This window comes from Dendrobium catenatum, unplaced genomic scaffold (genome assembly GCF_001605985.2).
Source record: "Dendrobium catenatum unplaced genomic scaffold, ASM160598v2 fragScaff_scaffold_1685, whole genome shotgun sequence".
Classification (NCBI taxonomy): Eukaryota; Viridiplantae; Streptophyta; class Magnoliopsida; order Asparagales; family Orchidaceae; genus Dendrobium; species Dendrobium catenatum.
Genome location: NW_021320147.1, coordinates 1,372,514 through 1,381,331, shown reverse-complemented (window position 1 = coordinate 1,381,331; position 8,818 = coordinate 1,372,514).

The following is an 8,818-nucleotide window of genomic DNA, read 5'->3' as shown; positions in this document are numbered from 1 at the left end:
TACCTACTGAGGGGCTCGCAGAGTCAGCGGAGTAACCAACAGGAATAGAAGAAGGGCCCGTAGCGTCAGTCTGGTGGCACTCAGGAAAGAAAGAAAACCACGCAGGCACCAAGTCTAAGAACGTTGGTGTGTACGATGGTGTCTCAAGAAACTAAGAAAGAAAGCCTGCACTAGCGCCTGAAGACACCCCAGGGCAGAAAGACCCATAAGGGTACGACGGAAAAGAAAAGTCGTTCGGAGGGTCCAGCGTACTGTATCCAGTAAAGTCAGATCTCCTAGGTCTTTGGGAACTCTCTCTGGGGTCTCCAAGTAATGTCTGAACATCCACAGACATCCAAGAAGATGAAGTACGTTGGGAGCCAACACGTCTGCGTGAAGGCCTAACAGTCTCTACACGGGGTGGTTCAGGTGTCACATCCAAAGCTCTAGGAGGAGAAGGGACTACAACCCTAGCAGTAGTATGGGCCTCAGTATATATCTCTATATCAAGAGCAAGTTAAACAATTAATATTCATTCAATTTAATTACTAGCAGGAAAGGAAAGGGTAAAGAGGTACCTCTATCAAAAGTAGCGTCTGAAAAGCCCTGAAGAGATCGCCGTCCGCTTGGAAGCCCGAACCTCCGTACCCAATGCTCGTATCTCCTAGCTCCGTGCTCCAGGGCAGCTACGAAAGACATCTGTACCAAGGACAGTCGTGTGTAACTAACCCCGGTAGGACTGGATGGCGGGGTAAGAAGAAAATAGAGTTTGTTCCGAGCCTCAACAAGTATAAATAGGTTAAAGCCGCAACGTAGAGGAGGGTCTCCAACGAAACATATCTATGAGATGTGTATCTATAACTCTAGGGACTACTGGACGTCCCCTGTAAGCTGTGGTCTCGAAGAATCCAAACTGCCTGGCCACCCTATTGGGCAGATATCCCTCTAAAGTCACTGTGCTGCCTGAACTGTGATACAACCAACCAAGGCGCATGCTAAGAAAGTACTCAGCAACGGCTAAGCTCCATCCCCTATATAGTAAAGTGCGTCTACCCTTGTGATCAACCCCATCTACAATAACTATCCCTCATAAGTGGGGTGGTAGACTGACAGTATCTGACTGGTAGACCAAGAAAAATCTATCAGCAACCAAGTGCGGAGCAAAGAAAAAGAGGCGTATCCTCTCTGACTCTAAGGTAGTAAAAGCCTGGGATAACAGAAGTACAGTGGGGAACCCCCTCTCTATAAAGTACGACGGGAACTCCAAACAAGAAAAGACTCCAAGTACATGCAAGTGAATCCGTCCATACAAGTATTGCCACGATAAGGTCAAGTCCCGCAGCTCAAGTGAAGTAGCCTCAGAAGCAGTGCGTAGAGGTCTGTAAATCCTGGCAAGTGCCGCTGGTGCCAAAGAAAGAAGCTGCCCCTGAGATAACTGACTAGCGGCTAAGAGAGCACTGTAACAGACAAACCCTGCTATAAGTGGAAGTATAAAGGTACAGATCCAGGTAGCCAAAAACCCTACTAACACCAAGTCCTCACTGTCCCTCGGTAGTACTCGGCGGTCTCCTCTGACAGTGGAGTGGCACGCTGCAGGTCGAGGCCGAACGGATCATAAAGTGATGCTCCTATTACAGTCAAGTATATGTGCTGAAGGAAACTGCGGATCCAGATATCCAGAGGCATGCCGACTCGAACACGTGCTAACAACCCTAAGGCCCTGTACACTCAACGGTAGTGCTCAAGAAGTACTGGGTAAACATCGGACAACATAAGTGTGCCCTCCTATCTCCATCTGTTAAGAGAACCAGACAAAATAACTGCTCGTCCGGAGGGACACACTCCTCAAAAGGGTGTCCGAAGACTGGTAGCCTAGAAATAATTTGTAGATCTGAAAATGTCAGTGTGAGTTCCTCTACTCCAATCCAACAAGTGCCACATCTAGCATCTCAAAACTCAATCAAACCTCGAGCCCAAGAGGAAGGTAGGCGCCCGTAGTTGAACAAAGAGGCATAGACAGCCTCGTAAATCCCTGCCTTCTGAAGTATGCCTCGGTGAGCCTGAAGAATGTATCAGGCCCAACAAACATAGCCGCTGGTTGGGCTCTGAATGAGTCCAACTGTGGAGTCTCGTGGCCACTCCAAAGGCTCTGAATGTAGCTGACGGTGGCTGAGTAAACTCGACTGTCCCACTAGCTCAAGTGTGTCTCCAGCAGGTGCTAGAACGTCACAAGTACCCCAACCAATCTGGGCGACTAAACTCTCAAGTGGGTGGTACTCCCCACACTGCAATCTGAGACTGGTAACCCACCTATCGGGGTTCTCAAACTCAACTAAATCCGTAGAACACTCTGGAAGAAGGGGAGAGCGGGTGAAAAAGCTGTGAAAAGTGTCCCGCCCGTAGTATGTCCTGGTGCTGCTCCAATCTATCCCGAATGTCAACGCTGCTCTAGGGATCTTGTCTGTCAATCGCATCCCAGATGGCAACCTCGCTAGGCTCACCTAGGGGAAGGTCGTCAGGTCTCTGCCAACAGAACATCTCCTGCATAAGGAGAATATTCAAATGTGTCAAAAAACCAGTTATAATAATGACAAAAAAAGAGGCAAAGTAAACAGACTACTGAGGATCATTAATTAACTTTACAAATCATTATCATTCGAGTTGTAAGATGTTCAAATTTAACGCTTGACTCTTGAGCATCATTATCCATGCATACCAGTGAAGATTAGTCAAGAAAGACATTTAGTGTGACATCCAAAAAGGCTTTTGGGGATCCACAAAATAAAACCTCCAGTCTGACATCCGTGATAAATATTTGGAGATTCACTGGGTCAATCAGCATACAACAAACGTGGTTCGCTTTAGACGCGTACCACATTTGTTGGGGGGCATTTGTTGACTCCTATACCTCAAATCGTGTAAGAAAGTACCCAAATTGATGAATAAAGCGATTCAAGCCTTGGCACCACACGTCACTTGAAAGATCAAACGACCTCTGATTGCCAAATAGATGGCACCGTTGCGATCAGGACATAAAATTCTGCTAGGTTCAGTCCCCTCGCTATCGAATCAGACGAGATCAGTTAAAAGAGATGACCTACACCTGAAATTAAAGTGCGAGGCTGCTCAAATGAAGTCCGATCATGAAACAGACTGCCTCGTTGTGTCCGGAACATCAGTAATACCCTAAATACACTATAAATTTGTTTAATTGAGGTTGTGCATGCAAATCAAGGCGGTCAAATGTAAAAATTACCCTTGTTGTCACCCAAACGGCGTCCGATCGCGAAACGGACTACATTGTTGTGTCCAGAACATTGATAATACCCTAAATACACTTCCAATTTGTTTCATTGAGGTTGTGCACGCAAATCAAGGCGGTCCAGTGTAAAAATTACCATTGTCGTCACCCAAACGATGTCCGATCACGAAACGAATGGCGTCATTGCGACCGAAACATTAACAATACCCTAAATGTACTATAAATTTATCTAATTTTATTGTTCAACAAATTCGACACGCTTAATGAGGCAAAAATACATGTAAAACGAGAAAGCTGCACACAAATTGAGACAGTCTTTGACTCTCTTAGTGCAGGGTTATCATGTTAAATTAATGCAGTCCAGAATATTTCACTAATTTGGCATCTGAATTATAAAATTATAATGAAGAAATCAGGTGCCGAATAAGGAAATTGTCAAATTCAGATTAATACGCATTAATTGTATTACCTCGCTCTCTCAAGTCGTCTATTAAGAAATCTTTGTTAACTGCTAGCCTTGCCTCAGCTGAACTCTCTGACTTTTCGTTAAAATGGAAAACAAAATGAATGGTTGAGGGAGCCTTTTTTTGTTTCGTTCAAAAACCTCTCATCCGCTAATAGCTTCCCAACATATAGAAGAACTCCTGCTCTAAACAAAAGCTCCCACCCTATTTGAAATCTTCAAGCCGCACCACCTACAAGAGCCAAATCCCTGTTCTCTATGGCAGAACCCAACCACCTTCTCACTTCACTTTCGTTACTTGCTCTAGAGGTCCAGACTGTATTTCACAAATCCCTATCGTGAAGCTCCACTTGTCCGTCTACCTCCTCTCGCTTGCTACCGTGGAGGTCTTCAGGAAACCCACTATTTAAAGAGAAAAAATGAAAAGGTTGCAGTAGGATTTTTTTTTATTATTATTTCTTTCCAATACATGATCACGCCGTTTGTCTTCTTCTCTATTCTTTTACAGAAATGCCTCACGTGAACCTCCACTTACTGCTCTTTTTTTTTTTGGGACATTTAGGCCATTTAAGGCAAACTCACACACACAACGCATACACATGGACTCGAACCTTGGACCTCTTAGTTGGAAGCCTACGCTCTCAACCAATAGGCCAAGGGGAGTTGTGTCCACTTACTGCTCCAATAGCCTCAAATCATCCATACAACAACTTTTGATTTTTGTTTTATTATCATTTGTTTTGTTCTGATAGTTAAGGTTCCCATCCGTTACTTGCATCACAACCATATAAGGCCAACAATCACCAATAGCCCATTACACAAAAAAGAGAAGATCCACTTCAAAAGCCCACTATTTTTTTTTCTTCCAAATCTCCAATGGAAAGAACCCAAAATTGCAGCCATTTCCTCCATTTATCCATTCACATAACAACACACTTTGGGGCATCAAAATAATCCACTTTAAAGCATCAAAATCAGTCCACTTGTTCTCAGTTTCTACACCCAAACAGCAAATCAAAAAAAAAAAAAAGTCCACTGTGGTCTCAAAATCAGCCCCCAATCTACCAAAATCAGCCCACATAAACCCAAATCCAGTGCTAACCTGCAGCCCATTCCCTACACCTCCACACTGTTGACCTCATTTTTGTATGAGGTCATTAGTGACCCACCCAGCCTCCAGATTAATCCTGACCCCAGATCATTTTAATCTCCAAATCAATCCAGACCCTAGGATTTTTCCAGATCAACCTAAACTCTAGGATTCTCCTAGATCCAGACCTTAGGATCTATTCTAGGTCCTAGGATCCTTCTAGACTCCAGGCTCTAATTCAAATCTCAAGTCAATTCAAATTTTCAAATCAAATCCAGACTTATAAACTTCTCCAGGTCTCAATATCAAGTTCAAACCTAGATCCTACCTTTGATCTAGCCTGACCATATCCTATCACTTATGAGCATCTAAATGATCATAAATGATATGGATAATTCAAATTCAATCAATCAAGCTCAAAATCCAGACCAAATCCAAAAATTCAAACCCAAATCCTAAGTCCAAGGTCCTTGTCCTAAAGGCCTTTTCCAGGGATTTTTCAAACACTTCAAAACCCTATCAAATGACCTCTAATTAAGGGTCCGTCAGTTGCATACTGATGGGACATGTCTCTAGAGGCTACCCTCCAAATTTGAGCTCATTTTGAGGTCTCTAACCCCAGAATCTAAATCAAAATCCAAAGGTTGTAAAACCTTCAAATATTTACAGCCCATGCCACTAGAATTGCCATTAAGAAGATTCTGACCTTAGAGCCTTTACCAAAGCCTCTAGTTACTTCCCAACCTATTGAACAATAAACTGCATTTTGTTGGACTCATTTCAGCCTCTAGTGTTCATGAGGTCAAAATGACCAAAATACCCCTTTAGGATATGAATAGTCGTTTTGAGTCAAATGAGCTCCAAATTGAATGCAACCACCTCCAGCAAGTTTCAAATATCAAACCCAACCTGTCGGACCCATTCTCAGGCCCTGGGTCAACCTGGTTGACCAAGTCAACTGAGTTGACCTAAGAGGCCCTTTAAGGGTCCAAACAGGTGTTTTGACCCAAATGACCTATTTGAGCCATGGAACCACTTCTATTGGTCGCTAAATATCATTTCAAGTTGATTGAGCCCATTTCTAGACCCTGGGTCAACCTAGTTGACCAAGTCAACCTGGTTGACCAAAATAGACTCTTTAAGGTCAAAATAGGCATTTTGACCAAATTGACCTTTCCAAACCATAGAACCACCTCCAATAGACTCAAAACATCGAACCAAGCTGGTTGAACCCAAACTCGGGTCCTGGGCCTAACCTGGTTGACCAAGTCAACCTAGGTTGACCTAAATGCCCTTTAATGTTTAAATAGATTATTTTAACATATTCAAACCATTCAATCCCTTTCAATCCTCAAATCACCTCCACTAATTCAAACACTCTCACATGCCATGTCATCAGTCAATTTGACTGGTTGACTAGTCAACATAGTCAACAAGTTCACTTGAAATAGGCTTAAATGCCCATTGAGCTTGACCCAAGCTAGCCCATCCCATATTAAATAATTCTAACAATTCCAAAATACTTCTCACCTGCCACCTCAGCACCCCTTGACCCATTGACTGGTCAAACAGTCAATGGGTGGTCAAATGAGCCCCTTAAGAGCCTTAATTAACCCTTAAAATTAATCCTCCCTAATCTAAACCCTTACAGCTGTTAAGACATCATCTAGAAGCTTTCTAAAACTCATCACAGCCCTTGGAATGAGATCTAATGATCCTTATCAATTCTATATGCTTGCATAAGGACAAAGGACATATTTCATCATGGCATGTCCTTTGATTCCCTGCACTTACCCACTCTTGGGACACATGTTAGCATCATAGCAACTCCCTCAGTCAATCACAGCCACCCATTTGTTTTAGGAATAATTTAAGAGGGCAAAATATCCTAATTAAGCTGATCTTAATAAAAAAACCCTCTCTCACTTGATCTCTCTGATCCATAGCTATTCTAACCCTCAAAAACTCTCAAAAACATTCTCCAGGCCTTCCCCTAGTATTTCCAAGCCTTCCCCCACCGAATCCAAGTCTCCAAAGCCTTGTTTGGTGAAGAGAGAGAAGTTTAGAGAGAGAATCAGGAAATTCCAAATTAACATCCAATCCAGCAAGATCCAGCTCCTGAGGTCTTCTACAAAGTTGAAGAGGATCTTAGCAGCTTTCCAACAAGACCAAGAACACAAAAATCTGAAGGTTGGATTGTAAGTTATTCCCATTTGAAGTTTAAATTTCAATTTGAAACTGTAGCAAATCTACAATGCATAGAGCCTCCAAACTTCAGGCATTGTTAGATTATGTTTTCCTCTAGCTACACTTCAAATTTCATGCAATTTCGTTGAGTATTTTGAAAGTTATGGGCATTTGAAAATTTCCAACTCTGGTTCAACCAGAACCGTCCGATCGCGCCTTTAGCTCGATCGGATGGCCCTGAAACGACCACGTGGCCCCTCCCTGAATACAACGTCTTCCCTTGGATTCGAACCCGCGCTGTTTCAAAATGCGGGTGATGACGTGGCGCTATCTGGACCGTCCATCGTACCCGCGGTCAATCGGACGGATGATCTAGCCGTCCGACGTGGTTAAGTAGCGGGCCCAGCCCGCCATGTGGCGCAATCCTATTGGGCACCGCCGATCCGACGCCAATCATTGGCGCCGGCGGTCAATTTGACCAAAAAGGGTCAAAAATAATTCAGAAAAATGCCCAGATCTTCCAAAATTCATAGAAAATCTAATTGTACACCAAATTGTCTGTTCTTAGGCTCGTTCGAAAGATAATTTAATGTAGTATTTACTAAAATTAAACTTAAGCTGATTTGGTCTCTTTATTGTGAGATATTGTTATTTGTTTAAATTATATATTTTGCAAATTTCTCACAATCCAGTGATCAATTGGAGCCCAAATTTTGGTGGATGATTATTGGGTATCTTAGGCATGTGCAATGATTTTTCTAAGGTCAGATAACGAATGGATTTCTGTGATGTGAATTTTCAATGTAAAGGGTCTATTTTGGACCCTAAATTTTGAAAATTCATAACTCTTTATGTTATCAGTGTTTTTCTGTAAAATTTCTGTGGTGTGGATGCATGTATGCCAGGGTTAGACACACCAAATTTCAAACCAATTTGAACAAAAGAGACACCTAGGGAAAATATTTAAAAAAATGTCTAGAAATTTTAGAAAATTTCTAGGGCATTGTACACAGATCCACTAGAGATGAAACTTAAGCACAATAAACATAGTGACATTGTACACCCTAGGTTCAAATTTCATCCAATTTGGAGGTCATTAACTTAGAAAATTAAGCAAATAAAAATCAGCCTTATTAAGGACTTTAAAACTTCTAAAAATTACAATAAATCAAATTTAAATCCAAAAAATACAAACAAGATCTCTAACTGACTAGAATCATGTCCTTAATCAATTAAAATTAAAATCCTGTTGATCAGACATCAAATCAAATCTTAATTTAATTTTAATTGAAAACCAATATTTAATTAAAATAAATAATTAATAATAATTAAAAATTCCAAAAAATTACCAAACACTTGATAATCTCTTCTTGGGTCATTCCTGACCTTTGGAGTTGATTTCAAGGAGTTTGGAATTCATTTGGAGCAAAATCAAGAAAACCCTTATAATTAAACAATTAAATGAATTCCATAAATACATCAAACTTTGAAAAATCATAACTAACTCTAGAAAACTCCAAATTGACCAAACGCAGTGGCATTCAACTCAAAATCAAGTCTAGTATTTATCAAAAATTTCAAACCTTTAAAAATCAGTCAAAATCAAAAAGTCAACTTTTTGGTCAAACATAGGTCAAAATCAGTTCAAAACTTCAAACCTTCGTAATAAAATGTAGAAAAATCTGATTTCAGCGTACTTACCTTCTAACTGATTGTATTAAGGTCTAGTATTTTAATAAAATACAAACCTTTTAGAATTTGAGCTTAATGTAAAAGTCAATTTTTGACCCCTTAATTAAATGATTACAATAATCCAGAAAATTCCCAAAACTCAAAA